The 27,971-nt window shown below is 49.3% G+C and overlaps 1 protein-coding gene and 1 long non-coding RNA gene across 4 annotated transcripts in view; one reads left to right on the forward strand and one right to left on the reverse strand.

The window, feature by feature from the left end:
• Positions 1–27,971, forward strand: part of LOC137539058 (synaptotagmin-9-like) — a 275,820-nt gene that overhangs the window by 81,268 nt on the left and 166,581 nt on the right. The window lies entirely within an intron of this gene.
• On the reverse strand, positions 548–27,958 carry LOC137538297 (uncharacterized). The gene is made up of 3 exons (XR_011024742.1): positions 27,586–27,958; positions 3,728–3,785; positions 548–908 (listed from the first exon to the last, which is right to left on the reverse strand). It is a non-coding gene; the product is annotated as an uncharacterized lncRNA (long non-coding RNA).

The raw sequence follows: 27,971 nt of genomic DNA on the forward strand, positions 1-27,971 counted from the left end.
CTGAGGGAGACCTTTCAGGCGCCGATGCCCCCCTCCCCCCCCCCCCCATGGAAAATCCTGGGTTTGCTCCTGCCTGGGGCATAGTGCACCAACAGGGTCATATGCATAGTGCTGCCCCCGCTCAGTGAAGTAGCCCCTGCTGGGCAGGAAGTATGTCACTGGGACTCCCACCAGTCTGCGCATGTTCACTGCGATGAACCACATGGTATATCCTGGCGGTAAACAACATGCACAGCCACAGGCAATCACCTGTCTGAACTGGCCCTAACCTCTTACTACACATTAATTGATTATCACATTACACTGGATCAATAGATCCAGGCCTGGGATTTGCGCAGGCACAAGAAATAATTGAGAGAGTCAGGTAGATATTTGATTAGTCCTCCCCCTTCACATTGTTAGTTTTGGCGGTATTTGTTTTTCATTTGTACTGATCATGTTGTCTTTGTTATTCAATAAAGTTACATTGTAATTTTTTTGGTGGTAAAGCCAATTTTGGCAAAACGTCTCTTCATTAGTTGAACTCATATACTTCTGATTCTGTGACTTTGCACGTCATTTGATTGATTTATTCCTTGGTGTGGAGATATGTAGATTACCCGTTTACTGGAGTGTGGTGGAAAAAGTGGGGCCACTTGCTGGCTGGGCCGTGTGGCTGGGTTGTCCAGAAGAATTGAAAACTGCCTGAAAGGGTTTTCTTGTTTATTTGGCGGATACGGCATTTCACCTATACTGTCTATTTAGCTTCTAGCCACAGATTTTCATCCCTCACTGCTGCAGGTAGACGTCGTATTCAGCACTGATCCATTTTCTTGCAGGAACCCAGCAGTGTTGATTGAAGGGTAAATACAGTGCATGCATCCAGAAGTCCCAGCCATCCACATGTGCACGTGTGGAGAGATGGATGCCTGCCAAGAATAAGGAGATCCATTACACATCTGTGACAGGAACATCCAGCTGGGACTCATGCCAAAGTGAAGGAAAAGCCATGCATGCGCTGGGCACTGGCATCTCTGTGCCCTCACCCTGGGCATTATTTTACTGTTACACACCTCTTGATATAAATTTAGCTAGCACTATAGCTCCAAGCTTTTACCATTCTTGGTTAGTAAAGTCTATTTTAGCATTAAGCTTTATACAAACGGGGCCCAAGTACTGTACAGAGGTGTCACTAGCTTACAGGCTAGTGATGCACTCTGTTGCTGTGGAGTGAGGATACGATGCACGGCGGAACAGGAGGAGTAAGGAGGAGAATAAAGGTGGCCATACACTGGTCGATTTGCCATCAGATTTGACCAATAGATAGATCCCTCTCTGATCGAATCTGATCAGAAAGGGATCGTATGGCCACCTTACTGCAAACAGATTGTGAATCGATTTCAGCCTGAAACTGATCACAATCTGTGGAGCTGCCGCCCCCCCCCCCCCCCCCCTGCTTAGATTACCTGTTCCGGCCGGCGCGAGTCCCCTGGTCCCCGCTGTGTTCTTCTCCGCTACGGGCTCCAGACCGCTCCTGCAGCTACTGAACTTCCTGTCCAGAGGAAGTTTAAACAGTAGAGGGCGCTCTACTGTTTAAACGTCCTGCCGGGACAGAAAGTTCTGTGTAGCTGCAGGAGCGGTCTGGAGCCCGGAGCGGAGAAGAACACAGCAGGGACCAGGGGACTCGCGCCGGTCAGAGCAGGTAATGTATACCCGCTGTATTGCGTAGTTCGTCGGGCATTCGAACACCGCTATTGACGCACTTCCGACCCGCCGGCGATCGAGAAAAATCTTCCGCACGGACGGATCAACGGGAATCGACGGGAACGATCGATTTCGGACGGAAATCGATCGTTCTGTCAGCAGTGTGCGCAGCGATTTCACAGCCGATTCGATCACTGTGATCGAATCGGCCGTATATCGGTGGGAAAATCGTTAGGTGTATGGGCCCCTTAATGCTCTTGGCCTGAGCTTGGCGGAGATGATCTTGCACTCCGGATCTCTCAGCAATACATCAAGACCACTGTACACCCGCTAGATTCTTGGCAGAGGAGGTTTTCAGCTGAGAACTGTTTAGAGTGTGTATAATACATATGGCTCGGTAAGTATCTGCAGTTGTTTTTTTAATCCCTATAGCAGTTGTGAAGGTTGATTAAATATAGAGGAAATGGATTGTCTTTGCAGGATTGAGTGTGACTGTAAGCAGAGGAGAGATTTCTGAATTAATTTGGTATGTACCTAATTTTAATGGCAATTCCCTCCCCTGCTATATTCTGTGCTGGGGAGATTTGGGATTTTCTTACACAGATGACATTACTTTGGAAAAAAAAGAATTAGGATGACTGTATGGGCAATACAGAGTAGGAATAACTGTGTGGGTAATGAAGAATAAACAACTTTTTATTGTATGTTTTGCTAGACTGTAATTTTGGTTGTAAGTAATCCAGGGCTGTGGAGTCGTTACAGACATCATCCGACTCCACAGTTCATAAAAAACTCTGACTCCAGGTACCCAAAATGGCTCTGACTCTTCGACTCCGACTCCTTAGTCCCATACTTATCAGGGCTGTGGATTTGGTACAAAAATCATCTGACTCCAATTCCTCAGTTTATGAAACCCCCGACTCCAACACCAGGTACCCAAAATTGCTCCAACTTTTCGACTCCAACTCCGACTCCACAGCCCTGAAGTAATCCTTAAAACATGCACAGTGATAGTAACAGTATATATTTCTTAAGAGTACTTCATAATTTTGTATAAATGTTTCCCAACGTGTTGTTATGCTTTAATTAACAAGAACTTACTGATTCGAGTTTGCTTTTGTATGATCATTTATGTAGCTCAAATCTACCCTAACAAATTCACTGTGGTATGTACAAGTTCTCACCAAACCTAATATATGAGGGTCCTCCAGAAAGTTACAGCCAATTGTTTTTATCTGAAAGGTATTCTTTTCAGTGTGATTTAAATACAATCTGTAACTCAAAAAAGTGTCCCTGGGGGGTACCTTACCTCGGTAGGGGGAAGCCTCTGGATCCTATCGAGGCTTCCCCTGTCCTCCTCCGCCCCACGGTGGTCTCACTTGGCTGCTCCGAACAGCAGGCTTGTAAATATTTACCTTCCTCGGCTCCAGCGCAGGCGCAGTAGCGGCTCTCAGCTCAGAATCAGGCATACATAGCCGATCCCAGTCGGGTCCGCTCTACGGCGCAGACGACTTGTGCCTGCACAGTAGAGCAGACCTGACTGGGATCAGCTATTTCTGCCTGATCCTGAGCTGAGAGTCGCTACTGCGCCTGCGCTCGAGCCGGGGAAGGTAAATATTGCAGGCACTACTGGGCCTGCACCACAGCCAGCTACAACCTGACATATTGTCGGCTGTGGCTTACGAGGGGCACAGCAAGACCACCGTGGAATGGAGGAGGACAGGGGAGGCCTCGTTAGGATCCAGAGACTTCCCCTCTCAAGGTCAGTACCCTCCAGGGGCACTTTTTAAAGTTACAGAGTCTTTTTAACTTTCATCTATCAAGTTAGTCTCTTCTCTCCCTGCATGGTTTGTCACGTAGCTGCTGAACTGCAGTAACTGTTTTGTTCAGAAACATTAACATGAAGTGGCCCCCTTCTCTCATTTTCTCCAACCCATACTGTAGGTAATGATTCTGCAACAAAAGTATTTAAAGCCTTGTAAAAAGAAATAATACATGCATAAAGTAAACCAGAGATCTTGGAAACTAAAGATTTGATACTTACCCATGGGCTTCCTCCTGCCCCATAAACATGTTTGAGTCCCATGCCGTCCTCTTGTCGTCTGCCGTTAAATAAACAAATAAAGGAGATGATGTGGATAAATAATCAGAAGATACAATGGCCCATATGCAATTCACTTTTTATACTGAGTTTTCTCCTAGGTGATTTACAATCGAGAAAATACTCAAAATTACTAAAAATATAATACTTTTTCACCTACGTTTTAAGACTTGTGTAATTGCAAAGTGTGGAAATGTTATTTTAAACAGAAGATTAAAAAATATCTTCTAGGTGAAAATTCAGGAGAAAAAAGTTATTGCATATGGGCCTGTGTGCCTAAAATAAATTAAAAGCTGCCTTAATTGCTTACTTGAAAATGGCTGATACTTTCCAGACGACCCTCCTAAGTACCCCCAAAGGTTTGAGTATCGCAAGTTAAGAACCTGTGCTAGAACGGGGGGGGGGGTGACACTTCTCTTGTTTTACTTCAAATAATCAATAACCTACCAATGCTCAACCTTTGGGATCCTTAACTCAACTGACCTCCCAAGCTTACTACAAGTAGACCATGCTACCCTTCCATGGCCTTCAAATTATGTCAGTGTCTGGATGCAAGTCCTGTGCTGCATCTCTCTACCATATTGGAAAACAAGAGAGAAGCTGAGTGGCAAAATGCTTCTTCCTGGAGCACCTCACCGCCATGGGCATGTATACCATCATTCACTAGAGCAAGCTCTCTGCCCGTGGTATAGATAACCTAAGCTGGGAACCTTTTAGTTTTACGTCATTGGAGATGACTTTCACCTACTTTATGTCTATACTTCTTATATTAATGTTATTTCAGCTACCTTGAAGAGAGTAATCCTAGCTGTTGTTGTTATGGTAACATCCTGAAACCTCTGTTCGTTGAATGTTGCATTTTGCGTCCTATTGTTGTCGCATCTGGGCAATAAGCCAGGACAAAGGATCCTACATGGAAGCATGTTTTTTTATGGTAACTAGGGGAGGATTGAATGAAAATAAGTGATTCTAGCTGATGTGAAACAGTCACTGTTGTATCATCTGTGTGGAAAGGTAGAAGGCAGGATTACTATTCATGTTACTAAGGCTTTAGCTCGCTCAATTGGTCCAAAGAAAGTATCGTCATCTATTGGTGCTCCTGTAAAAACTCTGAATGGAGTTCTGGTGAGGGAGAAAAGGTGGCTGCTTGTAAAGAAGAACTGTAATGACATATTGTAGGATGTAATACATTTTTCAGGACACTCACTTCTTTAGTAATTATCTGGGTACACCACTTGGTTAATGATCATTAGTATCCCTATACCCATTTCACCTGAAGGGAGAGGGGAGCATCTTGTGGTGACTCCTCCTGGACACCAGAAGTGGGGAAGAGCCTATTGTCCATGGTATGGAAAGGGCTTTGAGGGAGAGGGGGAGACTTTTGTCACCCCCCTTTCCCAGAGCTCCTCCCTCCCCCATATCATGGACCATGCGGACTGGTATAGTTCAGGATGCAGAGCCCTTCACAGTCTGACTCAAAATTCTGTTTATACCAGCCTGTCTATTTTCCTAAATGTATAGTATAGTACAAAAATAAAGCTTTTTTGAAAATGTAACTGCTGAAGTCGGCCAAAGCCCTTGATGGATAGGTTCAGAGGGTCCCAGTGCTGGAACACTGAGCTCAAAAGGGTAAGGGGAAGCCTCTGGACCACTTAAAGGCTTTCCTCTACTGTGGTATGTATCTAATTTTCTCTCCAAATTTGCCTTCAGGTACACTTTAAACAACTTAAACCTTGCACACACCCTGGAATACTGTTGCTCACAGGGATCAGGACTTGATCCATTGGGTGACAGTTCAGTAGTAAGTGCTGTACAGACAGGTCACTAGCCTAGAGACTAGCAATGCATATGTTGCTACAGACCCTCCCGCGGGGCGGTCGTTCTGCAGACAGTTGTAAAAGAGTACAGGCTGTCGGCAGACTGATTTTGGCTGATCAACCTGTACTCACGTACTACTGTCGGCAGAACGACCGCTCCACGGGAGGGTCTGACGGATCCATCGTTTGTAACAATACGGCGTGTGTACAGGCCTTAAGAACTGAAAAATACTGTTTAATCCAAGTTAACTAGCAGTGTGTGTGTGTGTGTGTGTGTGTGCGTGCGTGCGTGCGTGCATGCGTGTGTGTGTGTGTACATGTTACTTTACAGGAGTCATAAAACTTTCTAGAGCAAAAAAAGTTGTACAACTGAACAGCTGTACAACCATGGGCATTAGCAGAAGTGCATAATAGCATCCCATAAGGACTCACTGCCAGACTCAGGAATGGGGATGCAGCGATAAGGGCAGCAGTCAGTGGTGTCAAGACTTGTACACACTTTCAATTATGATTGGCCAATCACTGCCCAATTTACCACCTCCATATAGTATGAGAGTCAACAGATATTGCATATGTCAGCGCTGCGTAATATGTTGGCGATTTATAAATACAATAAATAACTACTATGAACAGATTGTGTAGGTTAATCCTCATACGACATGAGGTGTTAAAATTGGTTAATCATAATTGAAAGTGTGTACCAGGTTTTAGATTGCTCAGATGCAGCTTTCATATACTTACACACCATCAGCAGTTATTGCAAGGAGGACAATAGAGATTGGATGTTAGTAGTCTTGCTTGACAGCTCACTAATGATGTCATCCAAGGAGTCGAGAGATATCTGTACTTTCACTAAATTTCCAAACAATCTTTCCACGCATGATCATTGTGGGTGACAGGTAGTGTTGGGCGAACAGTGTTCGCCACTGTTCGGGTTCTGCAGAACATCACCCTGTTCGGGTGATGTTCGAGTTCGGCCGAACACCTGACGGTGCTCGGCCAAACCGTTCGGCCACATGGCCGAACTAAGAGCGCATGGCCGAACGTTCCCCGAACGTTCGGCTAGCGCTGTGATTGGCCGAACGGGTCACGTGGTTCGGGCCCGAACGCGCTCTGATTGGCCGAACGGTCACGTGGTTCGGGTAAATAAATACCCGAACCACGTCATATCTCCGCCATTTGTCTGTGGGTTTAGCTTTGGGTAGGCAGGCAGGGTAGTTCGCTCTCCAGCCACGCTAGCCAGGGTCCCCCCCAGTCATTGTGTGTCGCTGCTGGGAACAGTAGTACACCGCTCGCTCAGCCACACTATATATAGCATTGTTTACTGCCACTGTGTACCTCGCTCAGCCACGCTATATATATAGCATTGTGTTTTCTGACACTCTGTGTACACGGCTTAGCCTGACTAATATAGCATTGTGTGTACTGCCACTGTGCACCTCGCTCAGCCACGCTATATATAGCATTGTGTGTACTGCCACTGTGCACCTCGCTCAGCCACGCTATATATAGCATTGTGTGTACTGCCACTGTGCACCTCGCTCAGCCACGCTATATATAGCATTGTGTGTACTGCCACTGTGCACCTCGCTCAGCCACGCTATATATATAGCATTGTGTTTTCTGACACTCTGTGTACACGGCTTAGCCTGACTAATATAGCATTGTGTGTACTGCCACTGTGCACCTCGCTCAGCCACGCTATATATAGCATTGTGTGTACTGCCACTGTGCACCTCGCTCAGCCACGCTATATATATAGCATTGTGTTTTCTGACACTCTGTGTACACGGCTTAGCCTGACTAATATAGCATTGTGTGTACTGCCACTGTGCACCTCGCTCAGCCACGCTATATATAGCATTGTGTGTACTGCCACTGTGCACCTCGCTCAGCCACGCTATATATAGCATTGTGTGTACTGCCACTGTGCACCTCGCTCAGCCACGCTATATATAGCATTGTGTGTACTGCCACTGTGCACCTCGCTCAGCCACGCTATATATATAGCATTGTGTTTTCTGACACTCTGTGTACACGGCTTAGCCTGACTAATATAGCATTGTGTGTACTGCCACTGTGCACCTCGCTCAGCCACGCTATATATAGCATTGTGTGTACTGCCACTGTGCACCTCGCTCAGCCACGCTATATATAGCATTGTGTGTACTGCCACTGTGCACCTCGCTCAGCCACGCTATATATAGCATTGTGTGTACTGCCAATGTGCACCTCGCTCAGCCACGCTATATATATAGCATTGTGTTTTCTGACACTCTGTGTACACGGCTTAGCCTGACTAATATAGCATTGTGTGTACTGCCACTGTGCACCTCGCTCAGCCACGCTATATATAGCATTGTGTGTACTGCCACTGTGCACCTCGCTCAGCCACGCTATATATAGCATTGTGTGTACTGCCACTGTGCACCTCGCTCAGCCACGCTATATATAGCATTGTGTGTACTGCCACTGTGCACCTCGCTCAGCCACGCTATATATATAGCATTGTGTTTTCTGACACTCTGTGTACACGGCTTAGCCTGACTAATATAGCATTGTGTGTACTGCCACTGTGCACCTCGCTCAGCCACGCTATATATAGCATTGTGTGTACTGCCACTGTGCACCTCGCTCAGCCACGCTATATATAGCATTGTGTGTACTGCCACTGTGCACCTCGCTCAGCCACGCTATATATAGCATTGTGTGTACTGCCACTGTGCACCTCGCTCAGCCACGCTATATATATAGCATTGTGTTTTCTGACACTCTGTGTACACGGCTTAGCCTGACTAATATAGCATTGTGTGTACTGCCACTGTGCACCTCGCTCAGCCACGCTATATATAGCATTGTGTGTACTGCCACTGTGCACCTCGCTCAGCCACGCTATATATAGCATTGTGTGTACTGCCACTGTGCACCTCGCTCAGCCACGCTATATATAGCATTGTGTGTACTGCCACTGTGCACCTCGCTCAGCCACGCTATATATAGCATTGTGTTTACTGCCACTCTGTGTACACCGCTCAGCCAGACTATATACCGTTGTTTACTGACACTCTGTGTACACCGCTCAGCCAGACTATATACCATTGTTTACTGACACTCTGTGTACACGGCTTAGCCTGACTAATATAGCATTGTGTGTACTGCCACTGTGCACCTCGCTCAGCCACGCTATATATAGCATTGTGTTTTCTGACACTCTGTGTACACGGCTTAGCCAGACTATATAGCATTGTGTGTACTGCCACTCTGTGTACACCGCTCAGCCAGACTATATAGCATTGTGTTTACTTCCACTCTGTGTCTGCTGGGCCTGGGAACAGTAGTACACCGCTCACCCGCCACTGTATAGCATTGTGCTCTGTGTCGCTGCTGGGAATAGTGGTACTGTATAGCATTTCTGTACTGCCACTGTACTGCTGCCAGTCAGCGTGTACTGTAAGGATAAGTGAAATGAGGAAGAAATCCGGTGAAAGAGGAAGGGGCAAGGGAAGAGGTGTTTCCCCTGACGGTTCACGTACAGGCCACAGGGGAGCACCCAAGAAAACCCACTCAATACCGCCCATGTTGTCCAGGACAACAACCCTCACAAATCCAAAAGAACAGGACCAGATAATTACTTGGATGACCTCTCAAGCGTCCAGCAGTGGGTTAAGCAGCACCAGCACATCACGCACGAGGTCCGAGTCCTCAGCCAGTTACAAGGAGCCAGTGGGCACAAAGCTGACACAACCGGCAGCGACACCACGCACACAACTGCCAGATAACCAGTCCTATGAATTACCTCAGGACACAATGGGGTATTCGCAGGAGCTATTCCCAGCCCAACAAACTTCCACCTATGAAAGGTCAATGGAGGAACAGCCAGAAATGTTGTGCCCGGATTCACAACCATTAACTGTGGGAAATGCACCGCGCACTGAAATACAAGGCGAGTCCGAGGAGGACTCGGAAACCCAAATCCCAGAGCAAGTTGGGCAGGAGGGGTTGCAATTGCAGGAGGTCGGCCGACAAGATCTGGAAGACGACGTTGGAGTGAGCTGCGCAGAGGTTGTTCTGGGGAGCTCTACTCCACGGCGGCGGCCCCCCACAATGACATATGACGAGTTTGAGGAGATGGAAGAGGAGGGTATGGACAATGTGGACAGAGACCCAGATTTTATTTGTGAACGAGAACATCGCCGTCGTAGCAGCAGCACAGATGAGTCTGTTGAAGAACCCACTGCTGCACGAGTTCGCCTTGTGCCACAAGGTAGGCGGCGCGCAATTTCAGGCACCACAAGCGTGGAAGTTAGAGTGAGAGGCAAAAGAGGAGGAAACAGAAATCGCCAGCAAGGAGGCAGGTGCTCCAAAGTCTGGGCTTTCTTTGAAGACTGCACTGAGGATGTTACCATGGCGATTTGCAAGGTGTGCAAGACTCGCCTGAGCAGGGGGAAAAGTATTAACAACCTCTCCACCACCAGCATGAGCCGCCACATGCTATCCAAACATCCCACTCTGTGGGCAAACGCGGCAGGACAGGGTACCAACAACACTGCCTCCCTTGGGTTCACCAGACTCACCACCAGACCCGCCTCAGCAGCAGCAGTAGCCCAGCCATTGCGTGGTTCACAACATTCACAAACATCAGACGACGCTGACACTGTCACTTTCCGGAGTAGTGCTCTTGAGGTCTCCCAGTGTTCATCAAACACAACAACCAACAGCCCTTCCGTGTGCAGCGCTACGGTTCAGTTGTCTGTGTCGGAGATGTTTGAGCGCAAGAGGAAATTGCCAGCAAATGACCCCCGGGCCGTGGCAGTAACAGCCAGCATAGCCAAGCTTCTGGCCTGCGAAATGCTGCCATATCGAGTGGTGGAGACAAACAGCTTCAAGGGCATGATGTCAGTGGCCATCCCACGTTACGTGGTTCCCAGCCGCTACCACTTTGCGCGCTCTGCAGTGCCTGAGTTGCATGAGCACGTGGTCAGCAAAATAACCCGAAGCTTGAAGAATGCCGTTGCCTGCAAGGTTCACCTCACCACTGACACTTGGACGAGTGCGTTCGGCCAGGGTCGATACATCTCCCTTACCGCGCACTGGGTGAACCTTGTGGAGCCTGGCAGCGATTCCTCAGCTGCTACGGCGCGGGTGTTGCCCACGCCGCAAACAGCTGCACCGCCGTCCCTCCCACTGGATAACAACAGCAGCACCTACCTCTCTGACTCCTTCTCCTCCAACGCATCTCAAAGCTGTACCTCATCCGGAAACGCTAACCCAGCAGCAGTAGGATCGTGGAAGCAGTGCAGCACAGCTGTTGGCATGCGTCAGCAAGCGTTGCTGAAGCTGATCTGCCTTGGGGATAAGCAGCACACAGGGGAGGAAATTTGGAAGGGAATAAAGGAACAGACGGATTTGTGGCTGGCACCGCTGGACTTGAAACCGGGCATGGTTGTGTGTGATAATGGGAGTAATCTCATTCGCGCTTTAAGGTTGGCTAAGCTGACACACATCCCTTGCCTGGCGCACGTGATGAACCTAGTAGTTCAGCGGTTCCTGAGGACATACCCAGGCGTGGCCGATCTTCTGTTGAAGGTGCGTCGAGTGGCCAAACATTGTAGAAATTCCAGTACTGCTTCGGGGGCACTCGCCAAGATGCAGGAGCGCTTCAATCTCCCCCACCATCGCTTGCTGTGTGATGTCCCTACGCGCTGGAATTCTACGCTGCACATGCTAGCACGCTTTTGTGAGCAGAAGAGTGCAGTGGTCCAGTACATGACGGCGCAGTACCGAGGCGCATCCGGACAGCTGCCAAGCTTCTGTGGATCCGATTGGGCCAACATGTTGGACCTCTGCCAAGTCCTCCAAAATTTTGAGCAATCCACGTTGCTTGTGAGCAGTGACAACTCTTCAGTCAGCATTACCATACCACTGCTGTGTTTACTGAAGAGGTCAATGTTGAAAATCAAGGAAACAGCTGTCATGATGCAACTGGGGGAATCTGAAGGAGAAAACGATCAGCGTGATGGTACCAACATCAGGCCATCCGCCTCAGGGAACGCTGGCCCCAGCAGCTATGACGAAGAAGAGGAGGAGGAACAGCTGGAGTTGGAGCAGGAATTTCATGCCACCACTGACGAGGGCCAGAGCGGTGCACGTTGGACTTCCACAATTCAACGCGAATGGTCAGCAGAAGCAGACCAGGAGGAAGGTGACGACTATGATGCATCACAACAACTATCACAACGCTCACAAGAGGATGATGAGGATTCTGGTAGGACTCTGGCACACATGGCTCAATTCATGCTAGACTGCATTGAACGTGACCCACGCATTGTGCGCATTCTGGACAACACCAATTACTGGGTTTATACCCTTCTGGATCCACGGTACAAACACAATGTTCCAAAACTGCTTGAAGAAAGAGTCAGACAGGTCAAAATGGAAGAATACCAGCAGGCCCTTGTGGAGACTTTAGAGAGGAGATTGACATCCTCCCCCTCCTCTAGCCAGTTGTACGCAGACAGACTGACTTCCGCAAACCCAGGACGACCAGGAGGGCAGCAAACAACGCAAGCCGCAGCTAGTGCCCAAAAGGGAACGGTATCGGCAGTGTCCTTGGAGTGGGAAAACCCATGCAGCAGCAGCCCACTGAACAGCAAGCGTGCAGATCCACCTCCAACACCGATCGCCTGGAGAAGATGGTCAAGGACTACATGTCAGATGACGTAGCTGTGTCGAACAATCCATCTGCACCCTTCAACTATTGGGTATCGAAGCTAGACACCTGGCACGAACTGGCAATGTACGCAATAGAGGTGCTGGCTTGCCCGGCAGCCAGCGTTATGTCGGAACGTTGTTTCAGTGCTGCCGGAGGCATCATCACAGATCGGCGTATCCGCCTCTCCACAGAAAATGCAGACCGTCTGACTCAAATTAAAATGAATCAATCCTGGATTGGAAATGACTACGCAACACTCCAGGACCCCAACCAAGTAACATGACCAATGAACATCTGGGATGGTGTAGCATTTCCGGTCCCTGTTTATTGAACCTCTCATCTGTATTACATTTATGACTGCATGGCGGCAAAAAGCATTGCTGCTATATCCGCACGCTTTTTGTCCTCATGCAAGGCCTAGGTTGTTGTGTCTCAAAAACCGTGGCCTTCTCCTCCTGCGCCTGCTCCTGTTCCATCACGTCTGCTGCTGCTGGGTTAGCGTTGCCGCGTGGTCCCTGTTTATTGAACCACTTATCTTTATTACATTTATGACTGCATGGCGGTACAAAGCATGCTATCCGCACGCTTCTTGCCCTCATGCAAGGCCTGGGTTGTTGTGTCTCACAAAGCGTGGCCTTCTCCTCCTGCGCCTCCTCCTGTTCCATCACGTCTGCTGCTGCTGGGTTAGCGTTGCCGCGTGGTCCCTGTTTATTGAACCACTTATCTTTATTACATTTATGACTGCATGGCGGTACAAAGCATGCTATCCGCACGCTTCTTGCCCTCATGCAAGGCCTGGGTTGTTGTGTCTCACAAAGCGTGGCCTTCTCCTCCTGCGCCTCCTCCTGTTCCATCACGTCTGCTGCTGCTGGGTTAGCGTTGCCGCGTGGTCCCTGTTTATTGAACCACTTATCTTTATTACATTTATGACTGCATGGCGGTACAAAGCATGCTATCCGCACGCTTCTTGTCCTCATGCAAGGCCTGGGTGGTTGTGTCTCACAAAGCGTGGCCTTCTCCTCCTGCGCCACCCTCCTCCTGTTCCATCACGTGTGCTGCTGCTGGGTTAGCGTTACCGGTCCCTTTTCCTGGAACCTCTTATATGTATTACATTTATGACTGCTTGCCGACAAAAAGCATGTTACCTGTGCAAAGAAAACAGACATTTCCCGCATTTAAAAGACAGTTTTCCCTTTGAAACTTTAAAATCGATTTTCTCAAAAACTATAACCTCTTTTTGCTAAAAAAAAATTTTCCTCTTGTACCCACTCCCAAGGTGCACATACCCTGTAAATTTGGGGTATGTAGCATGTAAGGAGGCTTTACAAAGCACAAAAGTTCGGGTCCCCATTGACTTCCATTATGTTCGGAGTTCGGGTCGAACACCCGAACATCGCGGCCATGTTCGGCCTGTTCGGCCCGAACCCGAACATCTAGATGTTCGCCCAACACTAGTGACAGGTGACCAAACAAAATGTAGGGTGTATATTCACCTCAGTTCTTCTTTATGTCACAGTGAGTGCATCAACGTCCTAGCAGTGCAGAGGCAAGCTCCATTTCCATTGATTGAAATTTATATTAATTCTAGCTCCTTTCATACCTTGAACAGATTTCAGTCCTCCAGCACTGCAGTGTTCCAGTCTTTAATCTGCTTAAATTATGTAATTGCGTTAGCTTTTTCTTATCAAATTGGAGGTAATCTTATCTGAAGAAAAATCCCACTCCTCAGAAGTCTGGAGAACCTCAGTGAAGACCTTTCCATTCTTAAATTGTGTTTGTGCGGACATAGAAAGTGAGCTGTCCTCCGTCAATGTCTGCTTGGGCAAAAGCTTTTATCATGCACTTTGGTTGCTTTTTTCCTCTTTCTATACTAGTTTTATTTTTTTCCAGTCCCTTTGAAAGCTGAGTTTTTTTTTCTGTGTGTTTAATAAAAGTCAGTCTAGACTGTGATGTTTCCTGAGATTATTTTTTTCTTTGAAACTATTCATTTATCCGAGAACTACATCAGGAAGGTAACGTTACTCCAGAACAATAGACTGTAAAGAGCAATGAGTTGGACCAACGGCACTTTTTTTATAGTCAGTTGTTTTGTTGATTTGAAGCAAATTTCAAGGTCTCTGGTACTGCATGTGTGGACGATTTTCTGAAAAAAGGTCAGGTCTATTGTAGAGTTTTCATGACGTGATGGTGACCTTCCGCAGCTGATTATCAGACAGGTTTTGCACTCAACCCTGGAGGAGACCAGGCTTGTGGCCTGCTCATTCACTCATCACATCAAATGCTTTTACGCTTTTCATCTCAGCTAGGGAATTAATTTGTGTCTCTAGTGTACGTCCTTTTTTCCCATCATTACTAGAATATCAGCTTACAATTCTGGTACTTAAACCCTTCCCAGCCCAAATTCTAGCCTTGAAATGCCCACCCAATTTTACCTTGCGAACTACTAAGAAAATTTTAGATTGTAAATGATCTACCAGGTAGAATCAACCTACAGATGCAAGCCACACCTGCAGCACATGCACAGCTACAGTCCATCAGTGATTACCACAAGCCACGCCTGCAGCACATGCACAGCGTCAGTCCATCAGTGATTACCACAAGCCACAACTGCAGCACATGCACAGCTGCAGTCCATCAGTGATTACCACAAGCCACAACTGCAGCACATGCACAGCTGCAGTCCATCAGTGATTACCACAAGCCACACCTGCAGCACATGCACAGCTGCAGTCCATCAGTGATTACCACATGCCACATGGTAGTAATCACTGATAGACTGCAACTGTGCACGTGCTGCAGTTGTGGCTTATGGTAATCACTAATGGACTGCAGCTGTGCATGTGCTGCAGGTGTGGCTTGTGGTAATCACTGATGGATTGCAGCTGTGCATGTTCTGCAGGTGTGGCTTGTGGTAATCACTGATGGACTGCAGCTGTGCATGTGCTGCAGGTGTGGCTTGTGGTAATCACTGATGGATTGCAGCTGTGCATGTGCTGCAGGTGTGGCTTGTGGCAATCACTGATGGACTGCAGCTGTGCATGTGCTGCAGTTGTGGCTTGTGGTAATCACTGATGGACTGACGCTGTGCATGTTTTGCAGGTGTGGCTTATGGTAATCACTGATGGACTGCAGCTGTGCACATGCTGCAGTTGTGGCTTGTAGTAATCACACCACACCTGCAGCACATGCACAGCTGCAGTCCATCAGTGATTACTAGAAGCCACAAGTGCAGCATGTGCACAGCTGCAGTCCATCAGTGATTACCACAAGCCACACCTGCAACACATGCACAGCTGCAGTCCATCAGTGATTACCACAAGCCAAAACTGCAGCATGTGCAAAGCTGCAGTCCATCAGTGATTACCACAAGCCACAACTGCAGCATGTGCACAGCTGCAGTCCATCAGTGATTACCACAAGCCACAACTGCAGCATGTGCACAGCTGCAGTCCATCAGTGATTACCACAAGCCACACCTGCAGCACATGCACAGCGTCAGTCCATCAGTGATTACCACAAGCCACAACTGCAGCATGTGCACAGCTGCAGTCCATCAGTGATTACCACATGCCACACCTGCAGCACATGCACAGCTGCAGTCCATCAGTGATTACCACAAGCCACAACTGCAACACGTGCACAGCTGCAGTCCATCAGTGATTACCACAAGCCACACCTGCAGCACCTGCACAGCGTCAGTCCATCAGTGATTACCACATGCCACATCTGCAGCATGTGCACAGCTGCAGTCCATCAGTGATTACCACAAGCCACACCTGCAGCACATGCACAGCTGCAGTCCATCAGTGATTACCACAAGCCACACCTGCAGCACATGCACAGCTGCAGTCCATCAGTGATTACCACATGCCACATCTGCAGCACATGCACAGTGGCAGTCCATCAGTGATTACCATAAGCCACAACTGCAGCACATGCACAGCTGCAGTCCATCAGTGATTACCACAAGCCACACCTGCAGCACATGCACAGCGTCAGTCCATCAGTGATTACCACAAGCCACAACTGCAGCATGTGCACAGCTGCAGTCCAACAGTGATTACCATAAGCCACACCTGCAAAACATGCACAGCTGCAGTCCATCAGTGATTACCACAAGCCACAACTGCAGCATGTGCACAGCTGCAGTCCATCAGTGATTACCACATGCCACACCTGCAACACATGCACAGCTGCAGTCCATCAGTGATTACCACAAGCCAAAACTGCAGCATGTGCAAAGCTGCAGTCCATCAGTGATTATCACAAGCCACAACTGCAGCATGTGCACAGCTACAGTCCATCAGTGATTACCACAAGCCACAACTGCAGCATGTGCACAGCTGCAGTCCATCAGTGATTACCACAAGCCACACCTGCAGCACATGCACAGCGTCAGTCCATCAGTGATTACCACAAGCCACACCTGCAGCACATGCACAGCGTCAGTCCATCAGTGATTACCACAAGCCACATCTGCAGCATGTGCACAGCTGCAGTCCATCAGTGATTACCACAAGCCACACCTGCAGCACATGCACAGCTGCAGTCCATCAGTGATTACCACAAGCCACACCTGCAGCACATGCACAGCGGAAATCCATCAGTGATTACCATAAGCCACAACTGCAGCACATGCACAGCTGCAGTCCATCAGTGATTACCACATGCCACACCTGCAGCACATGCACAGTGGCAGTCCATCAGTGATTACCACAAGCCACAACTGCAGCACATGCACAGCTGCAGTCCATCAGTGATTACCACAAGCCACACCTGCAGCACATGCACAGCGTCAGTCCATCAGTGATTACCATAAGCCACAACTGCAGCACATGCACAGCTGCAGTCCATCAGTGATTACCACAAGCCACAACTGCAGCATGTGCACAGCTGCAGTCCAACAGTGATTACCATAAGCCACACCTGCAAAACATGCACAGCTGCAGTCCATCAGTGATTACCACAAGCCACAACTGCAGCATGTGCACAGCTGCAGTCCATCAGTGATTACCACATGCCACACCTGCAACACATGCACAGCTGCAGTCCATCAGTGATTACCACAAGCCAAAACTGCAGCATGTGCAAAGCTGCAGTCCATCAGTGATTACCACAAGCCACAACTGCAGCATGTGCACAGCTGCAGTCCATCAGTGATTACCACAAGCCACACCTGCAGCACATGCACAGCGTCAGTCCATCAGTGATTACCACAAGCCACACCTGCAGCACATGCACAGCGGCAGTCCATCAGTGATTACCATAAGCCACTACTTCAGCACATGCACAGCTGCAGTCCATCAGTGATTACCACATGCCACACCTGCAGCACATGCACAGTGGCAGTTCATCAGTGATTACCATAAGCCACAACTGCAGCACATGCACAGCTGCAGTCCATCAGTGATTACCACAAGCCACACCTGCAGCACATGCACAGCGTCAGTCCATCAGTGATTACCACACGCCAGAACTGCAGCAAGTGCACAGCTGCAGTCCATCAGTGATTACCACAAGCCATACCTGCAGCACATGCACAGCGTCAGTCCATCAGTGATTACCACAAGCCACAACTGCAGCACATGCACAGCGTCAGTCCATCAGTGATTACCACAAGCCAGAACTGCAGCAAGTGCACAGCTGCAGTCCATCAGTGATTACCACAAGCCATACCTGCAGCACATGCACAGCGTCAGTCCATCAGTGATTACCACAAGCCACAACTGCAGCACATGCACAGCGTCAGTCCATCAGTGATTACCACAAGCCACAACTGCAGCATGTGCACAGCTGCAGTCCATCAGTGATTACCACATGCCACACCTGTGCGCAAGCCACAACTAGTGATGCTCAAATACCCCTTTTTAAAATTCGAGTTTGGTCGAATTCGAATAGTAAATTATTCGAGGTCAGTCGAATATTCGAGTCGAATAATTTTTACTATTCGATTCGACCTCGGACTTCGAGCTCACTATTCGAGTCGGTATTCGAGCTCACTATTCGAGCTGACTATTCGAATTGGCCTTAAATAGCTTCCAACACTTGTTTTGAGGGTGAATGATGCAAGAAACATCTTTTTTTCCAAGTAACAACAGCAAGTGATTATGTGGGGATGTTCCTTTAAAAAAAAATGTGGAAAGAGAAGTTGTGTCCTAAATTTTGTTCAGTAGTGTTACTGTATATACTTGTTCTTCTTCTTCTTTATCTTTCTTCTTCTTCTAGATCTTCTTCTTCTATATCTTCTTCTTCTTCTTCTTCTTCTTCTTCTTCATCATCTTCTTCTTCTTCTTCTTCTTCTTCATCATCTTCTTCTTCATCTTCTTCTTCATCTTCATCTTCATCTTCTTCTTCATCTTCATCTTCTTCATCTTCTTCTTCTTCATCTTCTTCTTCTTCTTCTTCTTCATCTTCTTCTTCTTCATCTTCTTCTTCTTCATCTTCTTATTCTTCATCTTCTTCATCTTCTTCTTCTTCATCTTCTTCATCTTCTTCTTCTTCATCTTCTTCTTCTTCATCTTCTTCTTCTTCATCTTCTTCATCTTCTTCTTCTTTTTCATCTTCTTTTTCATCTTCTTCTTCATCTTCTTCTTCATCTTCTTCTTCATCTTCTTCTTCTTCATCTTCTTCATCTTCTTCTTCTTTATCTTCTTCTTCTTTTTCATCTTCTTCTTCATCATCTTCACGTATTTCTCTTTTCAATTTTTTTTTAAAGAAATGCAGCTATTTTTGAGCGTAACAAATAGCTGGTGGGCGCACGCATGTTGGAAGCGCCATTGTATGTGCTCCCTGGCAGTGGAAACACAAAGACAGCAGGAGGTAAATTCAGCAGCAGGAGGAGGAGGATGAGTGTGTGGCAGCAGGCAGTCAATGAGGCAGGCAGCTCGCCGTGACATAATAGCCCTGGTACCTAGCGGTGATACCAGGGCTGTAAATAAACACAACAGGAGGTCCCAGACAGCGGTCGTGCAGCCCACATTGTGTCCAATACACAACTGGGACAACACAGTTTTCAACCCGGGCACCTCAGAAAAATTAAACCTTGTTTTTTTTTTAATGGTTTTTTGGTTTTTGGTTTTACAACCAATATAGCTATTGTTTGACGTAATAGCTGGTGGCAGAGTGGCAGCAGAAGAAGGTAATGCTGTGTACCCTGGCAGTGGGAAACACAGACAGACAGCAGCAGCAGGAGGAGGAATGGAGGAGTAGGCGAGCAGCTATTGTTTGACGTAATAGCTGGTGGCAGAGTGGCAGCAGAAGGTAAATCATCTGTGTACCCTGGCAGTGGGAAACACAGACAGACAGCAGCAGCAGCAGCAGGAGGAGGTGTGGAGGAGCAGTGTGAGTGTGGCAGCAGGTAGGCAGCGTGACATAATAGCCCTGGTACCTAGCGGTGATACCAGGGCTGTAAATAAACACAACAGGAGGTCCCAGACAGCGGTCGTGCAGCCCACATTGTGTCCAATACACAACTGGGACAACACAGTTTTCAACCCGGGCACCTCAGAAAAATTAAACCTTTTTTTTTTTTTAATGGTTTGTTTGGGTTTTGGTTTTGCAACCAATATAGCTATTGTTTGACGTAATAGCTGGTGGCAGAGTGGCAGCAGAAGAAGGTAATTCTGTGTACCCTGGCAGTGGGAAACACAGACAGACAGCAGCAGCAGGAGGAGGAATGGAGGAGTAGGCGAGCAGCTATTGTTTGACGTAATAGCTGGTGGCAGAGTGGCAGCAGAAGGTAAATCATCTGTGTACCCTGGCAGTGGGAAACACAGACAGACAGCAGCAGCAGCAGCAGGAGGAGGTGTGGAGGAGCAGTGTGAGTGTGGCAGCAGGTAGGCAGCGTGACATAATAGCCCTGGTACCTAGCGGTGATACCAGGGCTGTAAATAAACACAACAGGAGGTCCCAGACAGCGGTCGTGCAGCCCACATTGTGTCCAATACACAACTGGGACAACACAGTTTTCAACCCGGGCACCTCAGAAAAATTAAACCTTTTTTTTTTTTAATGGTTTTTTGGTTTTTGGTTTTACAACCAATATAGCTATTGTTTGACGTAATAGCTGGTGGCAGAGTGGCAGCAGAAGAAGGTAATGCTGTGTACCCTGGCAGTGGGAAACACAGACAGACAGCAGCAGCAGGAGGAGGAATGGAGGAGTAGGCGAGCAGCTATTGTTTGACGTAATAGCTGGTGGCAGAGTGGCAGCAGAAGGTAAATCATCTGTGTACCCTGGCAGTGGGAAACACAGACAGACAGCAGCAGCAGCAGCAGGAGGAGGTGTGGAGGAGCAGTGTGAGTGTGGCAGCAGGTAGGCAGCGTGACATAATAGCCCTGGTACCTAGCGGTGATACCAGGGCTGTAAATAAACACAACAGGAGGTCCCAGACAGCGGTCGTGCAGCCCACATTGTGTCCAATACACAACTGGGACAACACAGTTTTCAACCCGGGCACCTCAGAAAAATTAAACCTTTTTTTTTTTTTAATGGTTTTTTGGTTTTTGGTTTTACAACCAATATAGCTATTGTTTGACGTAATAGCTGGTGGCAGAGTGGTAGCAGAAGAAGGTAATGCTGTGTACCCTGGCAGTGGGAAACACAGACAGACAGCAGCAGCAGGAGGAGGAATGGAGGAGTAGGCGAGCAGCTATTGTTTGACGTAATAGCTGGTGGCAGAGTGGCAGCAGAAGGTAAATCATCTGTGTACCCTGGCAGTGGGAAACACAGACAGACAGCAGCAGCAGCAGCAGGAGGAGGTGTGGAGGAGCAGTGTGAGTGTGGCAGCAGGTAGGCAGCGTGACATAATAGCCCTGGTACCTAGCGGTGATACCAGGGCTGTAAATAAACACAACAGGAGGTCCCAGACAGCGGTCGTGCAGCCCACATTGTGTCCAATACACAACTGGGACAACACAGTTTTCAACCCGGGCACCTCAGAAAAATTAAACCTTTTTTTTTTTTTAATGGTTTGTTTGGGTTTTGGTTTTGCAACCAATATAGCTATTGTTTGACGTAATAGCTGGTGGCAGAGTGGCAGCAGAAGAAGGTAATTCTGTGTACCCTGGCAGTGGGAAACACAGACAGACAGCAGAAGGGCAGTACACAGCAGCCCACTGTAGGTGTAAAATGTGTGGCTGCAGGCGACGTAATAGTCAAAGTGAACCAGGCTGGCTTAGTGAGCAGGAGCCAGGAGGTGGTAAAGGGTGGTAAGGCACATTAACGATGGTTCCGGCAGCCAGTTCATGTCCCCCTCTCGCCGACAACAGGGGCCAGGAACTCGCCTTCCACCCACGCCTGGTTCATCTTGAGAAACGTCAGTCTGTCCACAGACTTGTGAGACAGACGTGAGCGTTTCTCGGTGACCACGCCACCAGCTGCACTGAAGCAGCGCTCGGACAGCACGCTGGAAGGGGGGCAGGACAGCACTTCCAGGGCGTACTGCGCCAGCTCGCTCCAGATCTCCATGCGCTTGACCCAATACTCCATGGGATCAACAGGGGCATCGCTGTCAAGCCCGCTGTACGACCCCATGTAGTCAGCCACCATGCGGGTCAGGCGCTGGCTGTGACCGGAGGAGGATGCTGCTGCATGCATCTCCTCTCTAGTCACTGCTGCCGGAGCCTCTACAGTCCTGTAGAGCTCGTGGCTGAGAGACAGCAGGTCTGTGGGGCGCTTGCTGCTGCTGGATGCAGGCACCTGCTGCTGCCTCTGTGCTGGCTGCTGGACAGTGGGGGTGGAAGGCTGGGGGAAGGCTTCCTCCAAGCGCTCAACAAGGGCCTGCTGCAAGCTCCTTATTTGTTGCGCTGGGTCTCCTCCTGCAGGCGGCAGGAACTGGCTCAACTTCCCCTTGAGGCATGGGTCCAACATCATGCTGATCCAGATCTCCTCCCTCTGCTTCATCTGGATCACCCTGGGGTCCCTGCGCAGGCACGTCAGCATGTGCGCTGCCATTGGGAAGAGGCGGGCCACGTCTGCTGGCACATCGACGTCAGTGCTGTCCTCATCCTCCTCCTCTGCCGCCTCATCCTCTCTCCACCCCCGCACCAACTCAGCTGCGCTGTGCTGATCCCCCTCATCAGCAGCCAGGTCAGGGACCTCCACCAAGTCCTCCTCCTCCTCCCCCTCAGAGGTGGACTGCGCAGCTGGTTGCCGCTCCTGCTGGTCCAAGGCTGCCGCTCCCTGTTCCAGCAAAGCATCGAGGGCCCTGTTCAGCAGAGAAACCAGGGGCACCCACTCGCAGACCATAGCATGGTCCCTGCTCACCATGTTTGTGGCCTGCAGGAAGGGAGCCAGCACTAAGCACACCTGCTGCATGTGCCTCCAGTCATCATCGGGGACGATGGACGGGAAGTTGCTGGTCTTGTCCCTTCTCTGAGCTGCGGAAACAGTGGCCAGGGCAAGGTACTGTTTGACAGCGCGCCTCTGTTCAACCAGACGCTCCAACATCGCCAGGGTGGAGTTCCAGCGAGTCGGAACGTCAAGGATCAGCCGATGGCGTGGCAGATCCAGCTCCTTTTGCACGTCTTCCAGGCTCGCACAGGCTGCAGCCGAGCGCCGGAAGTGACGCACAACATTCCTTGCCGTTTCCAGCAGTTCGCCCATCCCCTGGTAGGTGCGCAGGAACTTCTGCACCACCAGGTTCAGCACGTGGGCAAGACAGGGGATGTGGGTCAGGTTTCCCCTGTCTATTGCGGCAACCAGATTGGCCCCATTGTCGGCCACCACCTCTCCGACTCTGAGGCCTCTGGGGGTCAGCCAAATCCTCTCCTGCTCCTGGAGTTTGGCCAACACATGGGTTGCCGTCAGCTTGGTCTTCCCAAGGCTGACCAAGTGCAGCAGCGCTTGGCAGTGGCGGGCCTTCACGCTGCTGCTGAGGCGGGGGGTTTGGCCAGGTGTGCCGGAGGATGGCAGAGGATCGGAGGAACCTGCTGCAGTTCCCCTGAGCCTGCGGGGTGGCACCACCCACTGTGTTGCTGCTGCTGCTGTGCCCGCTGCTGCTCTCCCATCCTCACCCCCTTCCACCAAGCTGACCCAGTGGACAGTGAAGGACAGGTAGCGGCCTGTCCCGAAGCGGCTGCTCCAGGAGTCCATGGTGACGTTGACCCTTTCACCAACCGCGTGCTCCAGCCCTCGCTCCACATTGGCCATCACAAAGCGGTGCAGTGCAGGAATGGCCTTGCGGGCAAAGAAGTGTCTGCTGGGGAGCTGCCAGTCTGGGGCTGCGCAAGCAAGCAGCGCACGAATGTCGCTCCCCTCCTGCACGAGCGTGTACGGCAGGAGTTGGGAGCACATGGCCCGTGCCAGCAAGCCGTTCAGCTGCCGCACGCGACGGCTGCTGGGAGGCAGAGCCCTAACCACCCCCTGGAAGGACTCGCTCAAAAGGCTCTGGCGTGGCCTTTTGCTGACACGGGAATCAGCAGACACAGCGGAGGAGGCCACTGAGGACTGGCTGCCAGAACAGGCCTCAGTGTCGGCGGCAGGAGTTGCAGAGGGGGGAGGAGCAGTGCGTTTCCGCACTCCTGCTGGTGCTGCTGGAGGAGCAGGAGGGCGGGTGGCTGCTGTTGCTGCTGCTGCTGCTGAAGGCTGTGCAGTGATGGGTGTGGTGCCACTGCCAGCACCAGATGCCTTCAGCCTCTGGAACTCCTCATGCTGGTGGAAATGTTTAGCCGCAAGGTGGTTGATGAGCGAGCTGGTGCAGAACTTTAAGGGGTCTGCACCTCTGCTCAACTTCCGCTGACAGTGGTTGCAAGTGGCGTACTTGCTGTACACAGTGGGCATGGTGAAATATCGCCAGATTGGTGACTTAAACATCCCCCTACGGCATGGAAGCGCTGCTGCCTGTCTCCCTGTGGTGGTTGGGGGGGGGGCTTGGGTGCGGCTGGTGGTGGTACTGGCAGATGCTGCTGCTGCTGAGCCTGAGACACCAGCAGGCTGTGGGACCTGCCTACTGCTGCTGCCAATGCTTGCAATGATGCGCCTCCTTGCAAGGCCCACAAGAGCATCCTCCTCCTCCTCCTCAGAGCTGCTGAGGACGACATCCCCTGGAGGTGGTGGCACCCAGTCTCTGTCTGTCACCGGGTCATCATCATCCTCCCCCTCCTGAAACATGTCCTGCTGGGATGAGGACCCCCCAAACTCCTCTCCTGATGCATGGATGGGCTGCTTGACTGTCGCCACAGTCTTGCTGTCCAATCCCTCATCCCCCAAAGTGCCCATCAGCATCTCCTCCTCAAGATCGCCAACAACAGCAGACAATTTACTCATGATGCCTGGGGTCAAAAGACTGCTGAATGACAGGTCGGCGAGTGACGGTGAACTGGCCTCCTCCCCAGACCCTGCTGGGCGGCTGCTGCGAACAGGGGTGGTGGTGGTGGTGAGGGTGGAGGCCTCGGATGCAGAGCTGATGGCGGGCTGCTCATCCTCCGTCATGAGTTGCACCACAGTGTCTGCATCCTTTTCCTCAATGGGACGTTTCCGACCCGGCTGGAGGAAAATGGGAGCAGGTGCTACACGCTGCTGCTGCTGTGTCTCTGCAGCGTGAGTTGCAGATGCTCCTGCTGGGCGGCGCCCAAGGCGTCCACGGCCAGTGGCTATGGGAGGAATGTTAGCCACTGACGCTGCTGCTGCGGAACTGTGCATGGTGGCGCGGCCGCGGCTTGCCACAATGCTGCTCCCTCTCCTTCTGATTCCCTTGCTGCCCTTCCCCTTGCCCAAACCGCGCTGGCTGCCACTTCCAGACATCTTAAATGTTTTGGGCGTATAGACAAAAGTTTTGTAAAAGGGCGGGTGAAAAGTGGGGTACTTTAATGGAGTGGGTTGGTTGGTGAGGTGACTGAGTGAGTGTCCCCTAGTACAGTAAGTAAGTAGTAACAGTCAGGAAGTACAACTAGCAGTTACAATAATCAGTAGTAATCACAAGTAAATTTAGTGTGTGTACACTCAGACAGTGAGTGCACGCACGCAGGAGCTAGTAGCCTATGAACACAGTGACTGAGTGTCCTAGACTCCTAGTACAGTAAGAGTAAGTAGTAACAGTAAGTAGAACTAACTAATTACAATAATCAATCAGCGATCAGAAGGAAATGGAGTGTGGGTGGTGTGTGTACACTCAGACAGTGAGTGACCGCACGCAGGAGCTAGTAGCCTATGAACACAGTGACTGTCTGACTGAGTGTCCTAGACTCCTAGTACAGTAAGAGTAAGTAGTAACAGTAAGTACAACTAACTAACAATAATCTATCAGTAATCAGAAGGAAATAGAGTGTGTGTACACACAGACAGTGAGTGAGTGCACACACGCAGGAGCTAGCTAGTAGCCTATAAACAGTGACAGTCAGTGAGTGTCCTACTCCTAGTACAGTATAACTACAGTACTATTAGTAAAGGACAGCAGAAATACTGGTATAGATGAGAGAAATAAACAGAGGACAGCTGCCCACAGAGGCAAGGCCCCCCTGAGGCCTAAACCTGTAAGCTTGCAGCAGCTGCCTGTCTCTAATGTAACACACAAGCTACTAACTAAAATACAATGTCTATCTAACTAACAACAATATAGGTGTATATGGCAGGTGTAGGTGAGCAAAAACGCTAGGTAAATGATCACAATAGAGCACTTGCTAAGCCAAAGCACAAAGGAGCAACTCTCTCTCTGTACAAGTCTCAGGCAAGCATGGAGAAACGGAACATGGCGGCCGCTATTTATAGGGTAGGGGCTGGCCAGGGTCCCCCTCTGTGATTGGCTGCCGTCAGAGGGCCTGGGAGCCCTCTGATTGGCTCTAAGGACATCAATCTGGGCTATGACGCTATTCGAGCTCGGTACCGAGCTCGAATAGCGCCGTTTGCTCGAATAGCTCGAATAGTGAATGGGCTATTCGAGTGTACTCGGATAGCCCATTCGAATAGCTACAGCTATTCGGAGCTCGAATACCGAGCTCGGATAGCTGAAAAAGAGCTCGAATATTCGAGCTACTCGAATATTCGAGCTCTGCTGAGCACCACTGGCCACAACTGCAGCACATGCAGAGCTGCAGTCCATCAGTGACTACCACAAGCTGATATTCAATTAGATGCATATCACAGAGTCTTCTTTAGTAAGTTTATGGAAAAAGATCAAATACAAAACATTTAGGTTTTGAAGGCGTGGTCAGAGTCTTTCAGGTATGTGTAAAACATAATTTTTTAATAATAATGGTATAAAAATCAGGTATACAGACATCAATAAAATCACAGTTCCATGAGTATGTAAGTATAGCTATAGAATGTGTAGCCTAAACGCACGTTTCGTAGCTATTCAGCTACTTCTTCAAAGGCATAGAATTGCACGCGTTCATGAAGATGGAAATAAAACCAAGGTATCCAATGAATACAGCACCATAATACCCCCCTGGATGGTCAGAATATCCAATAGGGTGTAATACATAATCCTATGTATGAGTGACAAGGGCTTCCCAGTTATGGATGGCCTGACTGGTGGCAGCCTGAGGAAACTAGTAGGTGCTGTATTAAAGGTATTCTGGGTAGGTGTACAGTATAAGTCTATATTGCACTCCTACCCAGAATACCTCTAAAAGAGGTGGGTCCAGAGCAGGGACAAGGTCTTCCAGCACCCAAGGCTGAGACACCAAAGTGCGCCCCCCATCCCTCCCACCCCAGCCGTCATACACTGATTGCTATTAGACTAAGAGGCGCCACAGGGCCCACAACCTCCCCAACACCTTAATATCTAGTTATCTGGCTTGCAGTCACTGCCATATATCCCCTTTTCTTATTTATTTCTGCTTCAAACACAATTAGGAATGATAGCTGAATGAATTGTGTGCCCCCTCCTACACTGCGCCCTGAGGCTGGAGCCTCTCCAGCCTATGCCTCGGCCCGGCCCTGGGTGGGTCCAAGGGCCCCGGTGAGGTCACAATCTCTGCATCCCATATTGCTAGGCCACTGTTTCCTGCATGTTTATGTTGCGCGGTAATTATTTCAGTCATTGCAGGAAGCACAGTGCTTGTTAGGAAATATATAATACATTTCCAACGTGCGATCATGGGTTGGGTTGCATGTATGAACGATGTATAATGCTGCCAAACCCTCAGTCAATTCACAGTCATGCAAATCCTAGTGATCTGGAGGGAACCCTCGTTTGGTCTATTCACTCAGTAATTGGAACTTATTTAGCCTTTCAACCCTACTTTTCCCCGGACAATATTTCCTTTTTCATTACGATGTATTTTTATATCTCCCTCTGTCAATATTATTCTACAGGAGAGCTGTACATTACCTTATCCCTGTGCAGATAGTCAGCGTAGACAGACGGAGTCCAGGTAATTGGTGACAGCCTTGATTTACACATCTCCTATCGCCATGGAAACAGATCCATGAATCTCTCATCATCTGACAGCGTCTTGATACTAACCTGCCATCTTGTTTGTTCCCATTAAAGGATTTCTCTTTCTCATTAAAAAGCTACACAAAGAAAGTTGTAAAGCTGTTGCTGCTGACGGTTCAATATTTGAAGTGTTAAAACACACTTATACCATAGTAATCAACATAAAGCTGTAAAGGAGACTGACAGGGAAGGAAGATGATGCACTTGGCTTTATACTGCAATGAAGGATGTAGCCAAAGTCATAGGGACTAAGCAGAGAATTCTCCAAACATTATTAT

Source organism: Hyperolius riggenbachi, chromosome 11 (genome assembly GCF_040937935.1).
Source record: "Hyperolius riggenbachi isolate aHypRig1 chromosome 11, aHypRig1.pri, whole genome shotgun sequence".
Classification (NCBI taxonomy): Eukaryota; Metazoa; Chordata; class Amphibia; order Anura; family Hyperoliidae; genus Hyperolius; species Hyperolius riggenbachi.